Genomic DNA, 16,334 nt, shown 5'->3' on the forward strand with positions numbered 1-16,334 from the left:
TGAGGGGCTGCCCCTGTGCGTGAGGGCACCTCCGCGTCCCTGTGCAGCCCTCCGAGCGCAGCGCAAGAGGGGGGGTGTTCTCCTCTTTCGCCTCCAAACCCATGCTGAGCTTAAACCAAGCAGAAGAGCATCTCTGTAATCCTGCAGTCAGCACCTGTATCCTGCAGAGCCACAGCAACTGACTGAATTGACAGGATTAATGTGACTCCAGGGGTCTCTCTGCAGCTAATCAGGAGATGCTGGTCCTAATGAATGAAGCACAGTGGAGAGAACTGGTATGCTAAAGGCAGCAAATGTCCCTTTTATTGTAGTTACAGCGTTAGTGATTAAAACATAACTCGGTGGGATGCAGCTAGCTCTCAAGCTAATTCTTTGACGAGAAACACCAGCCTGTGAAGTGTTGGCTTCAAATATTATGGAAATCACTGCTCAGGACTTTTGTATTTTTTCAACAGGGTTGTGCTGTTATTAACACAGGTGTTGGGGGCTATGGCTCCAGACCCCGCTTTTCCCCCATGCAGCTTCAACTTGGAGCCTGTTCTATGGCTCAGAAACAATAAGGTTCAACAGAAATGAGACAAAATAATCATTTCCCCTCCATAAACTGATGCTTATAATCCTGGCTGTGATTCGCTGTTATGTCTTCCCTGGTGCAGAGGACTTTATTCCCTACTGTGATGAAATAAAATGAACCAAACCATTGTCAAAGCAATTCAAAGCGCTTTGCTCCTTCAGGCAGAGGGATCAGCTCTACAGCCTACTTTGCCTTTTAGCTCCTCAAACTGTTGAAGAAACAGGTGCAGAAAAAATGATAGCCTGACCAATATTATTTTGTTAAATTCAAGTGCTATGTTTGTTTTATCAGTAACACAGCATGGAGTGCAATACGTCTTTCTGTCCTGGCAAATACCCCACCTTAGAAGAATAAATCAAAACCTGTGTGTACCTGTAAGCTATTGGCTAGCATGCAAATGAGCTCTTTTATGAATATGCATGAAATAGCATATAAAAGACACACAAAAATTCGCAGCTGTGAAGAATGGGCCCTCTGTCCCTGTTCAGTCACATTGTTAGACTGGAGAAGCTGTTGATTAAATCAGTGTTGATCACACTAAGGGTGCAGCACAGCTTCCACATGGGTATCAGCGTGGGCTTCTCCTCTACTCTAATGATACAAAGAATCTGTGAGTATGTTTCGGACACATTGTTAACTGCTCTTCCCATCTGCTTGGGAGGCAAAACCAACAGACACTGGTAACACACCTTGACATAGTGTATAGCTAACCAGCCACAGTCCTTGGTCAAAGCTAAAACAATAGCAACTTTATGGTTGTTAAGTTTGCCACTGCATGCTCCTCTGCTGAAAAATCAGTCTCTAATGGGAAGGGAGGGAAAATAAATTGGGATGATGTTCTAACTTCTTTTCTTTACTACCTTGACTATAAACACTTGACTTCACTGCTAAAACTTTCTTCCTCTGCTATTTTACAGCAATTTTCTGCACTGTTTGGCTTTCCTGCTGCCCAGAAAAGTAGAAGCCCCTGCAGGAACTGGGGTAACAGTGATCTGTGAAAAAGAAATCCAGCTGCCTGGTAGCTGCTGAAGTGTACATGGTGACAAGCAACAGTGACAGGACATAAAAGACTGGTAAGACTTCTTTCTTTTGCATGGAAAGGCTTTTTTAAAAATTGTAACTCTTTAGAGAGCTCTCAGCAGCTAATCTCCCATTTGTTTTTTCCCCTCAAATCCTGGAAGTCCACGAATGAATAAAAAGTTCACATTTCCATCTTACTTTTGAAAAAGGGGAAAGAATGTGATGGCCAAGAGTGTATTTTCAGCAGAGAAGAAAATGTTATTATCCGTCCTGTCCTTGGCAAGACCTACTTTTCTGCTGTCTTGTATTTCTAGGGTTTCTTTCCCCCATTATCTTTGTTATGCTAATTACGTCCTAACTTCTACTTTCTCTCTTTCCCTCTCTCCTATTTAATTAACATGGTGGATGTTGTCTTTTGTCTCATGGTTACAATGAACAATGCTCCTGTGAAAACTGACATTTTTTGAAAGCCTTTTTAATTGAAATGGCATGAATTCAAACATTGTCAGCCAGTTCCAGTAATTTTGTCACATGGAAGTTGCTTTGGAGACTTCCCAACACACACTTAAAAAAAAAAGAACTAGCCTTTTGCTTAGACAGCAACTGCTGTGCAAAGGAAAATTAAAAAAAAAAAGAGAGATTTAAAAAAAATAATTAAATATTTTCTAAATTTTGTCAGTTGCACTTAATGTGTTGCACTCAAGCCTGGAGTCACTCTGATTTCCAATAAATGTCCTCTCTCTAAGGTAGAGAATAGGCCTCAGACACAGACTCTCTCTTTAAAGATTGATGCTAGATTCCATGGTGTGTTTCCATATGATGTTTCCATATCTTCTTTTCACCATGAGATGAAATCCTCCTCCTCAGCATGTGGGCTCTAGATTGATTGCTCCTGCAGGCCAAAGGAATTTCCTAATTACTGGGACAAGGAGATGCTGGGGTCAGCACCCCCTCCACCTCCACCAAAGCTGGGTCACTCATGCACATGGGAAGCGAACCACAGATTTGGGAGGATAGCAGGGAAATGACAACCAGAGCCTAGGGCAGAGATGGGTGGCTCAGCTGGGCGGAGACAGACACTGATCCTTGCCCTGTGACTTTACTTTGTAGTTACGGCTCCTGTGTTTCCTGACACAGCTGCTTTTCACTGAAAATAAACAAAATATTTCCATGGTTTCGCCAGTTTGTCTGAATCTGGTGTTACGTCCTCAAAGGCTCCTACTGCTTCTCTGGTATTTTCACTTTGTTTCCGGTGATTTCTACATATGCGTGAATTGTACACTGCATTGCTGGGGACCTATGGGGCATGATGTACGTGCAGTGTGGCTGTCACTCCACAGACTGCATTAACACTTGTTACTTAAATCTTCTAGCAAGTAAAGGTAAATCTGAGCAAATTGTAACATTCAACAACAGTATGTAGTAGGTGCTTTGATTTTTTTTCTCCAGCAGCCATAAACACCTTGAAAACTCATTTAGGCATCATCCTCTGCATCTGTACCTGTTGTACAGTGCTTGCTGCAGAGCTGAGTAGTACCAAACACAAGAGATGAAATGCTGCAGTGTGTTTCTCTCAACTTACGCTGCTAAAGCAAATGGGATCAGCTGCGAGAGAGGTCCAGGGTGAACCTCCTCAAAATGAGCTATAGGCCGTAGCTGCAGTGTTTGATTGATGCTAAAGCATCTGCTTTCAGGTGATGAGGTACAGCGTTTGCTAAAAGCACCAACAACTGCCCAGTCTGCATCATTTCCCCTCTCCAGGGTTCAGGCTGGCAACACGTAGTGGCTCCTGGCAGACTGCTCAGGGTGCAAGGGATCTGCTTTGCAAGGATTTGCAAGGGATCTGATCCTTGTACCTTGGGCAATCATTTACCCAAACACAAAATTGAATGTGAAACCCTCTCATTATAACTGAGTAGCATTTATATACCTCCTGGGTCCTGGTGCCAACACCTATGTAATAGAATAATAATGGAGAGTAATGCTACATCATGGCCTTAGTCCATACTTCATTATCACAGTCACTCCCATGCTTAAAAAGTGTACCATCATGAATATCTGGAGTGATTTTTATCACTGAAAAAGCCATGCTATTTTTCCACTGCAGGGACGCTTTGTAGTTAGTCTAAGATCTGCTCCAGACTTGTTTTTACTGCAGACATGCACATATGACTTGATTTGATTCACTAATAGTCATATCAATTATAGGGTAGAAGGCATTTAATTACAGTGCTTGCAGCTTATAAGGCCTGATTCAAAGCCCACCAAAGTCAAAGGATGCTTTAAAGCTGAATGAAAGGAGTTTGAAGGACAGTGAGGAGTCCAAAATAAGCTGTGACTAGTGAATGTATATAGATCTTCCACAACAGGAAAAATTCTCTGTAAAACAGTGCTTAAGATTTGGAACCGTGCTTCTATTCAATTCTATTTTATGGTCTTCTCCTTCCTTGATACTGTTTTTCTATTACAATATTTGTTCTTTGATCTAATAGGTTAGTACTTTTAATTTATTCAAATGTGGGAGTAAGCACAAATATTCTGCAGGAGGTATTGGTAGATTTCTTGCACTTCTGAGTTAAACAAGATGCTTTTAGCAACTGGAAAGTTAATTTCACATGTATTTTAATTAAGTTACATTGACTTAGCAACAGAACATAATGCTTATTTACCTTCTGTCCTATTGTAAATTCTGTTTATGTTTTATGCTTTATCCTGGTTACGGTTTACATTTATCCTATTTCAATAATACAGTACAACCATACAGCAGATTAAAATGTGTCATAAAACCATTGCGGTTTGCTCTTTAGAACACAGGGTCAGGATGTGTGTTAGTGTGTGTCAGTATAACCCCAGTGAAAACAGTAAGGGAAGAGCATTTTACAGAAACATTTTATAAAAAATCTCAGAACAGTAAGATGTTATAAGGCTGGATATGGTTCTCGGTTGCCCCCTGTCTTCTGTAAATATTTAAACTAGAGGAAAGTGGGTGCAGGATGCTGCTGTTCTGGCTGGGTAGCATGTTTGTTTCCTCTCAACTTCTGTTTAGGAGACTGGACCAATCAATGAAAGGTGGCATTAAGGAGACTAGTTTTGACAACACAGCACTGTGATCCCAGTCAATTTTCCAAACCTTTCTCTTGGCTTATTGGTAAACAGGATAATCATGAGTATAATACTACCTTATGGGTGTGGGAAGCCTTGCTTTGACCTTTGCACGTGGACCGGTGACCCGTAACTAGCTGTAGGTGTGTGCAGAGTTGGGCACTGTAACAGTGGAAATATTGGTTTTACTCCAGAGATTGGTGTGGCTCCCCAAAATGCTACAGTTGCTCCCTGTTGAGGAGTTTTTGTAAAAATGGGACTGATCAATGTGTCCTTTGCCCACTGAAGGAGCCATGGGAGGAATAGTCTTCATGGTTTTCCATGTTAGAGGTCTCTGTTTTTTCCCCAGGGAGATACCTAGCTTGGCTCTGAAGGCAAGAGATCTCTGGTGAGCCTCTGACTACTGTGAGCTCCTCAACATTTCTGCAGTACTATCAATGCTTCTGACATCTATTGACTCATGCACTGTATTAAGTTATTAGTAATCAGATGGATGTACTGAATTCATTAAATAATCCAAGTTTCTTTAAAAAATGGTGCTACTTTTTAATGCAATAACATTAAGGAACAAAGAACATTGTAACTTTGTGTTGGCTTTGTGTGCCAAGTCTTTGGTAGCAGGGGGGGTTATGAAGCCTGAATGCTAAAGATGGTTAGTTGAACAAACTTTCACTTGGACTCACACAATTAAAGCTTGTACTTCGATTTTTGCAATGTGTTTTTGCACACTGTTGCAAAAAGCCTGAAAGACTTTCATACCTAGTACCTGTTTACCCTGTGAGCTGCCTGTGCTCTCTGACTGGGGAAGGGAAAATTTGAAAATCTGGTGACAATATCTGTAGACCCTTACCATATCTTTATCTAGTGTACTCTTCTGGGAGTGGAAGGAAGTCCTTGGTGAAGGTAAAGTTTCTAAATTTCCACTTGAAGAACTTGTCATGTTTGTACGAGTTATCTGCATTTTTCAAGTGTTCCTGATGTAGTTCTGCTATCTTTCACCCCTAAAGCCTGAGTGATTGTACTATGTTTGAGTCCTGTAACTTACATCATGGCAAAGATACCATGAATTATCACCTATTATGGAAGAATTGCAGTTAGCTATTTTTTATAGAAAAGTAAAGTAAAATTTAGTTTCTATTTTGTTGCCACACTATCTTTTAGATAATCTGTTTCATAGGTATTTGGACACTTTGCATATGGTTGTCACTGTGGTCCAGTTCCTTGAAGTGTCGGTATGTACTTAGCATAAGCGAGGTAACAGTGCCAGCAACTTTCACTTCAAACCACTACCTTACAGCAAATTTTTTCGCTGCTGTAAGGCTGAGACAAACTTCAGCGAGTTACAGAGAGTCTGGTATCAATGTTGCTGTGTTTTTCAGAGATGTGTGTGTTCCCGTAGCTCTTTTCTGAGGTGGGAGCATAGAGAAGTTGTGCCCTGCTTGGTTTCAGCAAAAGAACATCTGATCAAAGACTGGTCCTCACGCCATTTTGATAGGTGTCACTGCAGCAGAGACAATCTGGCTGTGGACGTATCAGGGCTGTGAAATTAGATTCCGCCTGTTGATTGAGATTGCTCTGAGTGCCACCAGCAGCATTAGGATGAATGACTTCTCTAACACTGTGAAGAAAGGGGGGTAGTATTGCTCTCAAATATTTAATAGTTATTGATATTTTCCAATGTTCATATTATTGACTTACAGGACAGATTGTCAAGAAGGAAGAAACATTTAAAAAGAGTCATTAGCCTCAATGTAATGAATAGCTAACTGAGAACTATGGAAGTCTTAGACTATAACTTCCCACATATTATCTGCTACAAGAGAGATATGAAATGATGAAAAGGCAGGGCAATACTGCAGTACAGCTTGACTGAGACATTGGAGTGTTCCTCTTCATACAGAATTTGAATGAAATTATAAGGATTAATGTAGCTTCAGCTGTACTTAACCAAATCTCTGTTGCTGTTTTACAAACCATTCTCCGATTACCTTCTCTGGGAGCCTTTTGTGTCTGGTGAGCAGTTTTGACTGAAATTAACTTGTGCTCGGGATTGTAATAAAATAAGAAAATTTTCTATCTCAGTTTTATGCCAAGTTGCTTTTTAAACATACAAGCATTGCACTGTGTCCTGGTACACAAGCTGTAAGAGCTAGGCCAGGCTGGAATGTTTTAAGAGAGAAATGGAGTAGTATAAACAACAAAATGAGATAATTGTGATCCAGTGAAATAAGTTCACTGTAAAATGACAGCTGCATTCAGTCAGGTAAAGCAAACAATGACATCTTCATACAAAACACTAGTATCCAGAATTGGTGATAGAAAGCCGAATATCTGTACTGTGTTTCCTGAACCAGACTTCTGCAGTGCAGCAGCAGTGCAGAAGCATGTCCTTGGTGCAGCAAGCATGTGCTTACATCTGTCCTTGTGCAAGACAAGTCCCATGACATTTTTTTTTCTGCCAGGTCTTTTCTCTTTCTTAAAATGTTAGGATGAGCAAGTAGGAGCAGAGTGTTAGGTAAAGCTGTGTTATTCACACTTGCCTCCCCACAGATCTAGGTTTGCAGTAATCAATGGAACTTTTTGAACATACTTTCCAATGTCGTCTGTTCATACAAGAAATGACGGACAGGCTTAGTCTCTGAAAGGAGAAACAGAGGAAGCGTGTGCATGCAGACGAGGCAGGCTTACAATGCTGTGTGACTGGTGCTTAGGGACCAGTACGTCTGGAGAGGAAATTTGGAGGTCTGTAGTGGGAGAGAAAAAAGGCCAATATGAATGGCCACTTATTGACTCCAGAGTCATTAGAAGCAGGAGCTATGAGAGTGATGAACTAAGCCGGGGCTTACTTCCTCTGCTCACGTCAAAGAACCCTCATGCCAGCTCTGCTTGTCACCACAACTAGTAGCAAACTGAGGCCTCTGGTGTCAGCAAGGATGAGAAAGAAAAAGGTATTGCTGCCTGAGACCCTTATCTGAGGACTCAGGAAATGCATTTTTCACAACACTGGAAAAGAAAAACTTTTGTACTAAAAATAGTTAACTAAAAAGAAAAGCTCTGTAGTAGTTTTCATGTGTAGTAACAAATCATACACATCGGTCTGGTATCACTGCACCATGCCTGGGTGGCACAACCTTATATTCAGTGAGTTTAGGGGTTCTTTCTCTGCTCTTTCTCTGCTCTCTGCTGCAGAGCACCTGCACACTGTGTTTAGTCGTGCTGCTTGTCTCGTCACCAGGCAGAGGAGACCAGATGCTGCTGCTGCTGCTGCTGCCCTGAGCAAGTGAAGTGGTGGCTGGTTGTCCTGGTTTCAGCTGGGATAGACTTAATTGTCTTCCTAGTAGCTGGTACAGTGCTGTGTTTTTGAGTTAGGTATGAGAAGAATGTTGATAACACTGATGTTTTCAGTTGTTGCCAGGTAGTGTTTAGACTAATGTAAAGGATTTTTCAGTTTCTCGTGCCCAGCCAGCAAGAAGGCTGGAGAGGGCACAAGAAGTTGGGAGGGGACACAGCCAGGGCACCTGACCCAAAGTGGCCAAAGGGGTATTCCATACCATGTGATGTCATGCCCAGTACATAAACTGGGGGGAGTGGGGACGGGGGGATCGCCACTTGGGGACTACCTGGGTGTTGGTCAGTGGGTGGTGAGCAATTGCAGTGTGCATCATTTGTATATTCCAATCCGTTTATTATTACTGTTGTCATTTTATTAGTGTTATCATTGTCATTATTAGTTTCTTCTTTCCTGTTCTATTAAACTGTTCTTATCTCAACCCACGAGTTTTACTTTTCCCGATTTTCTCCCCCATCTCACTGGGTGGTGGGGGGAGTGAGTGAGCAGCTGCGTGGTGCTTAGTCGCTGGCTGGGGTTAAACCACGACACTGGTTCATCAACACAATGGCATTTCCCTTGAGAATTTCAAAAGTTAGGTTCTGCTGCAATTTTCGCAAGGTATTGTTTGTTAATGCATTGAACTCTGGAAGGAAAAAGCAGACTTTTCCTCCACACAGCCTGCTGCCTGCTGGCTTTTTTGGAAAGCTGCCTTGATGCTTTTTATGGAGGGTGTGAAAATCTGGGTCTGTCCCCTCTGTCATCACTGCAGAAAAAGGATTTCTTTCACACACTTGGTTATTACACAGACAGTTCATAAATGCTGTGCTGATTCAGATATTCTGGGTTAGGCAGCATGGGAAACCGTTCTTCCCAGCTGGGTGCAGGTCTCTTCTGCCTCCTTTGAACCTGAACAGCTGCAACAATGACACCCCTTATTTTCTTCCTGCTGGCTCAAGGCTGAAGGGTTAAACTGGTCTAAATGCAGATTGAGCCCCACAACCTAAAGACAACTTAATGTGTTCTGGGTGAATATGTATGGATGCGAGCTGTTTGCTCAGGAAAAGCACTCACATGTTTCAGCCTATGGACTCCCCTTCAGATAGACTGGAATGGGAATTTGCATGAGTAGAAACAGCTGGATCAAGCTCACTGTAAGTAATTAACACACAGGAGAGACAGTTGTGCTTGCACTTTATCAAGCCTCTTGGTAAGATTATGTACTCCAGATAATTAATCATTACATTTCCCTATACACATAATTACATCCACTTTCTTGCTCTCCCACCTCCACACATATAAACAATTCATATGCATGTATTTACAGAGTAATTACAGAGTGCGTATGCTGTGATTAAAGGCAATATAAACTGTGTTACCCTAATTACAAGAAAAAACACAAAACAAATACTCCAAACAAATGAAAGCATAAGCAGGAAACTGCGCAACATCTTCAAGTGAATCCAACTCCTTTCTTTTCAGAATATTAAAAAGAAGAAAACACCCTCAAATAATTTATGCTATTTGCCTGGCACAAAACCTGAGAGTGTCAGACAGCCCAGTAGGTCCCCTGGTTGTAAATTATTTAATATATAGGACATAAATCAGAAAGCAATGTTACTTGAGACAAGATGAAAGAAATGCTGTATCTCAAAGTTAGAGCACATTCTGCACTGTTTGGGGTCAGTTGTCTCCCACCAGGTAAGAGATGCTCCTGTAGACGTAGCTTCAGTGGAAAATACCTGCATCCCACATCAGATGAATGAGGTCATGTTTGCTTTTTTGAAACTCCTTGTTGGCTTTGTTTACATGAGGTGGTCTGGTGCGGCTCTTACACAAGTAGCAGCACTGTTCGCTCCTCCTTAAGCCTCACATCACCCTGCGATGTTTTGACATATGAGCTGTGTGTTTTCTATAGCAGACTGCTCTGATACTTTCCTTTGGAGATTTTTGGCTCAATGCGCTCCAGACTACTGGCAAATGAAGTAGTTCTGTGGGATGGGGAGAGTAGGATCAAATGGAGTAATTCTGTATTTTCTTCTGTTTTCTCCTTGTGATTCATCTTTTTGCCTGGGCTTCATGAGGCAGGACAGTAAAAGTAGTCAACAAGGAGAAAGAAGATGACATCGAAAGGACACATTTCCTAGATTTATTTCATCTGGCACCGAATTGTTTAGCAAGTTACCACTTCAGTTTTGCCAGCTAGAGTGAATGGTAAGACCACACTTGCAGCTTTTGGCTGACAAACACTGCTAAGAAATGATATTCATCTTTAGAGCTAGGAGTGGCCATAGACTGATGGTTGTCTGTAGTTTTTATTCATTACTGGGGCAACTGAGAGGGCCTGTACCTGTTCTATGTACCCCAGTGCTGGCCATGGAGTTCAACAGAAAGGGCTGTTACCTTCATATCTGCAATACCAGGCAAACTACTGTAAGGGCTGCCAGAAAAGGTTGTTAGCACCACCTTCAGGAGCAGGTCGACCTGCTTTCTGCCACAAGTGGATCTCTACGGTCCATCACCTCTGTGGATTTCGATAGTGTTGTCCTCTGCTATTCATACAGAGACAGCATGCTTATTGTACTGGGCAGTCTCTGGACATGTCTTTGTGGAAGTGGAAGTATTGTTTTGTGCTTTGAAATGCTTCCTATGCTAATGTCTGGGAGGAATTTAGTGTGCTTAGTGGAAATCTTAATGCTGAGAAGAGAAATCAAGTAGATGTGGGACATAGCAGGGGAGGAACAGAAGTACAAAATCCTAGGGATACCGAGGAAAAAGTATGGCATGGCAGAGGATCGGCAGGGAAGAGAGGAAGGATACCAGACAGAGAAAGGGCAGGAATTAAGATAAACAGAGATATGCTGGTGGCACAGGAGCAGGGGTGGTATTGAGCTGTTATAATGCACTTATTGGTAGAGACTAGAATGAAACTCAGAGTCCCAGCATCCCTGTAGCGTGAAACAAGAGGGAGCTAAACACCCTGGTGTCTTGGAGTAGTTGGCTGACATGGATGGCAGAGCCTGCTACAGATACCCCTTTGTGTTGTATTAATGTGAGTCTGCACAATAGCTCTCCAGACCCTCACCCTGCTTGTGACACTGCTGGGGGCCTCTGTAGGAGCCCAGTGTATGATCATGAGATTAAATGCTACATTTCGTTCTTCCCAGAATAGTTTGGGGCTGGTGGCAGGAAGTTAGGGCTGATCATCTAACCTTATTCTGGCATTTACTTTGTCTCTGCAGCTTTCCAAGTTAGTTTAATGTAGGTGTTACAATACAATTTCCTGGCTGTTTAAAAAGACAAAATAATCTTCTCCCTGGTCACCTGAAATTCAGAGCCTGGCTCGACCTTCCCACAGTCCATGCAGCTTTGAATCACCTCAGTGCCACCCCTAACCCTTCAGTGTCTGGCCTGAGTAAAACTGTCTTATTAATTAATACACAAGCTGTGAAATGGGATTGGCGCCAGGTGGCTTGGAATTTTGCAGCCTGTGAGGTGAAGTGCTGTGTTGTGTAAAACTGAACATGTTGATGCTGTTTGGCCCAGTGGTACAGAAAGAAAAGATGTCTGTAACCAATTGGAACTATGCCTGGGATGGAAATTCTGTCCTATTTGAGCCAGAGAGGTGATTTAAGCCAGTACTGTGTCATTACCTGAAGTGCAATTTAGCCAGGAAACAAACCTGCACTTACAAAAGGCACTTGAGGATCTTTAATTATCACAGCAGGTCGGGACCTCAGTTTTAAATCTCATCAGGAAAGCATTTGCCCTCTGACATCATGCTGAATCACTGGCTCAGTAAAGAGCTGGAGGAAAGACAAAGTGTGTGATATGTCAAGTGACAGAACCTCTTCTTACAGAGATCCTTGGTCTAGAGGGAGATTGGGACCCTTCATGATTAGTAGTGTGCATTATTTGAAAGCAAATTCACTAGTTAGGTAGGGTTGCTCATAGCGTTTGTAATGCTTTCAAAGTGTTTGATAATTGCTTATCCATTCATCAAGAGAATACATATTGGACACTGTGCATGTTGTTCTATATATCTTTCCTTTGCCAAGTACAGATTTATTTACAGTGCAGATTTTTATTTGAAAAATGTTATAAAGCTCTTTGCATTCCTCAGTGCATAGGGACAGTTGCCTGTGCTTGCATACCAATACCTTGTATAATAAGTTTGTAATGAGTAAATTAAAAAGGAAGCAAGGTCACCTTCAAGCTTGCCACAATACCAGGAGTAAACGTTGTGCAGAATTTATGTTGCAGGGTCTTAGCTGAGGTGGTATGATCTTTTGCCGAAGGGGGTGAAGTGTGGCAAAGGCCTGGTCTTCTTGAGCCCAGGCTCAAGGTTAACAGACTTGATATGCAAAGGGGGCACGAGCTCTGGGTGTCAGCCTGGACAGACAGAGAACTTTTGCTCACAGTTATCCGGATGGTCTAAATTACACATGCATTTCACACAACTGCACAGACTAACCAGGAATTATGTCAGCTGCAGACAAAGCAATTAGGCTAATTTTCTCACTGTGTATGGCATGTCAGCAGCTGGCAAACCATTTGCAGGAGGACTCCTAAAAGTGCTAACATTAGTCAAATTATTGTCATGGATAGTCAGAGATCAGTTTCCTCACATTGCCAGTGAAATGCACATTTCAGTTAGGCTTTGAGATGGGGAATTTCATTGCAGCAAGAAACCTTTTTCTTCTTATGAGGATACTGCGATAAAATAGTTTTCCACTGATTAGTGAAGGACTTCCTTACCAGTGTTAAATCTGGTATCTGGAAATAATAGCTAGAATTTATTTCACCATTAGCAGTTGTCCAATGCCCTCATTTCTTCTGCAAAATACAATTTGCTCACTGTTTTGTCACCTAAACTGTATGACTAATGTCTTGAATTAAAAACACTGCCCTGTTGCTTTACCAGTGAAAAAGTTCACAACATTTATAAGTCTGATGCCAGAGGACTACAGGCAAATATATCCCTTTTTTTCTCTTCCTTCTGAGATTTTCACTCTACAGGGATCAGGTCCCATATCTCAAACGGCACTTGGCTCAGCCTGATTAAAGCAAAGGGAGAAGAGCACGGTGAGAAACATGGGCATAAGGCACAGCTGCTCTGTGTTGTGTGTGTTGTACTGTTACATTTGAAAAGTGTTGCTGTAGAAAAGAGAAAGTTTGTTGTTTTAGTAGCATACACAAGTCCTGATCAATTAAATCTGAATGGGCTTGGGGAGAGTGGACACCTTAATTGGTAGCAACTGGGGTGCAAACCTTCAAGTCTGGGGGAAAAAGCAGTTGGAGTCTTCTGCAAGCTTTGTAAAAGATACATACCAAAAGCTTTCAAAGAGCCTCCTGTGAGCAAACGGCTGTGTCTTGTTTCAGCGTTACACGTACTCTTCCAGGGGCTGCTGGAGGCAGCTGCAGCTGGCAGGAGAGCGGTGGCAGGCAGGGCTAGGGGCTGGCGGGCAGGGGGAGCCGTGCGGAGCACAGCTGGGAGGGTGGTGAGCAGCAACGAGCCACAGGAGCAAGGAGCAGAGAGAGGGCTTCACCCAGCTTCGAGAAGCGATCCAGAAATGCTTTTTGGGGTTTGTCTTCGTTTTAGGCCTTCCTGGTTAGGCTTTCAAATGTAACGTCCAGCACTGTGACCGTGACTCAGTCCAAGCAGCAAACAGTGCTCACCTGGTGCTGGGTCTCTCTTGGCAATGAAAATTGCAGACCTGGGCACTCAAAATGCAGAATAAGCAGGCTGAGCTCCTCGGTGCCTGGTTGATGGCACTGTTGATGGCCATTTTGGGTGATGACTTGCCAGTTGCCTTGCCACCTCCTGTCCAGTGTTGTCTGACATTCACACGTCTGGGCTCTTGTTAGATGATGGGGCAATGCATGAGGAGGCCCGCTGCGAGCTCCAGCCAGGGAAGGTGCGTGGTGCGGAGGGTGCTCATAGGAGAAGGCTGCATAAATTATTGCTTTAAAGCCAGGCAGGGAGAGATCATAAAACACAAGCTCAGAAAACTTAAGCTTTAAGGTTGTGCCTGCGAGGGCAAGATAACATTGATAAAATAGGATTTACAGATTGTTTCACAGGACTTATCAAGGAATTTACACACTGGGCAAAGCTCATCTCTGTTGTAGTGCCACTGATCTCAGTGCCACTGTTAAATGATAATGGTTGCTTTGACTCCTTGGAATGGATTTGGGGAGGAAAAGAAGAATGCCACCAGGTCCAGCAAGTATACCTTCAGCTGCAATGCTGTATTTGAAAAGGTCTGTTTGTTATTCTAGCTGTTAGTTTTCTCATGGCTCTTTTGATCTTCAAAGGACTTTACAGGTATTGATTAATCTCAGAGCAAACCTGTAAGGTAGATGCAGTGAGTAAGTATCACCTCTGCTTCAAAGGCTGGGAAATTGAAGCAAAGGGGTTTTGGCCACACAAGAAGTTGAACTGGCTACCATGAGAGCCTGGCTATCCACCTTGGACTCAGACCTCTTGATCATACCTCTGTCATAAAAATATTGTCTTACATTCTGCTCCTTGTTCCCCTAACAAGTATTTCTTTTGAATTAATGGCTGATCCTATGGGACACTGAACTCTATCAATCTATTTTTAATAGAAGAAACCCTGGCTGGAGTTAGCCCAGAGTAACTGGCTAAAGTTACCTGAACCAGCTTGCATAGTTCCTTCTCTATTTACAAGAAGAGGTATGGGAGAGCACATACGCAATCAAACATAAACTGATGGGGTTTATTTGGATTGCCATTTAAAAGCATCACCTGCCACCATATTCTTTACGGGATATAAAATAAGACTGGCTGTACAAAGGTGCGAAATATGCACAGAACGATCTATCTCTACTGAAGTGTGCAAGCAGTTATGTGCAAGCAGTTATGTTGAGATAGAAAATGAGAAACACGCTGAAGTTCATGTCAGATCTGGTAAAGAACCAGAGAAAAATTTGCAGATAGTTGGCTTTTTCTGAGAAGCAGTTTTGCGATGACCTAAACTGAGTCAAATTATTTTATGTGGATGAAGTTATTGGGAAGGAAAAAAAAAAGGAAAAGACTAGAAAAGTCAGTGTTCAGACTTGCCATTTCAGAAGACCTTCTGGCTTTGAAACACAGCTGGTTTTTATTTAAAAGAGGAAAAATCAGTCAAAATGCATAATCTACAACATTTTGATTTTTTCCCAGAGAACTGCTACCTAGCTGTTAACCTTCCTGGTAAAAGTAGAGGAGCAGACATGAGGTCACTTCACTTTGAAAGTTTTGATGTTCCAGAATGGACAACTTGAGGATGCCAAGGGGTATCTTCCAAGCAGAACTTTTAGCTGGTAACACACCTGTAAGTTTTGCCAAAGAAAAAAAGTTACTGCTCCTGTCCTAGGGAATGGCAGTTCTAGGATAGGTGGTGTTTAACAATGACATTTATTAAACTGAGGCACCCTACAAATATTTATAATTTCATCCTGCACCTAAATTAATGCTCAGAGACAGCCAGTGCAAATCTTTCTTTTGACTTCCCTTTTTAAGACTCCAATGAATAGTTTGCATTTGGTGAGACTGAGTCATCTTCTGCAGCCTGCATACTACATGAGTATGTCGTGCTTTTTGAGGATCCAGGCTATTTATGGCACTGCAGAATCATGTGAAACTAATTTTAAGGAAACATTTAAATTTTAAAATAATTGGGGTAAATCCTGAGCGGTGTGATAATGGTAGAGCGATCTCTCTTAAAAAGGGTGATTAAAAGCAATGCTTCTCTTTAATCCACACAAAACTTTGAAGTCAGAAGTAGTAGAAACCTAGATATAAGCTACAAGTAATCCTATAAGTGTCTTCAGGTTTTATAACCCACAGTAGTCTGTGAGGTTTTGACCATATTTACAGAAACTGAATACATTTGTTGGCAGGATATTGTACAGATAAACGTATTTAAAAGTTGGCAGTGTAATACATTCATTCATTCATTCAGATATGGTGATGAGATCTGTGGATTTAATAATCACATTCCCGGCAATCACAATTATAAAAGTTATGCTCAGAGATAATCATGTGAGGCAGAAATAATTCCCTGTTGTTAGCTGAATTTCAACTGGCTCTGTATCATTAACATTGAAAAATATTAATTAAATGCCTTTCCCTAACATTCATTTCTCTGAATAATTTTTCTTTTTTTTCCCCCTTTTTCTTCTCTTTTTGGGAAGTACTAAATGAAATGTATTAATAAATGCAGAAATAGGAGTTTTATTAAGGGTATTAGGGATGGAGAGTATAGTTGAATGCCGTACCAGAGCAAGGCCAATGACAAAGTA

The 16,334-nt window shown here is 41.9% G+C and overlaps 1 long non-coding RNA gene across 1 annotated transcript in view; it reads left to right on the top strand.

Moving 5' to 3' along the window:
- Positions 1 to 1,034: 1,034 nt before the first annotated feature.
- The window catches only part of LOC142027248 (uncharacterized), a 63,635-nt gene continuing 48,335 nt past the window's right edge, over positions 1,035 to 16,334 (top strand). The window contains exons 1-2 of the long non-coding RNA XR_012649066.1: positions 1,035 to 1,184; positions 1,492 to 1,647. This is a non-coding gene — a long non-coding RNA (uncharacterized LOC142027248). The remainder of the gene's footprint in view (positions 1,185 to 1,491; positions 1,648 to 16,334) is intronic.

This window comes from Buteo buteo, chromosome Z, assembly GCF_964188355.1.
Source record: "Buteo buteo chromosome Z, bButBut1.hap1.1, whole genome shotgun sequence".
In the NCBI taxonomy this organism is placed as follows: Eukaryota; Metazoa; Chordata; class Aves; order Accipitriformes; family Accipitridae; genus Buteo; species Buteo buteo.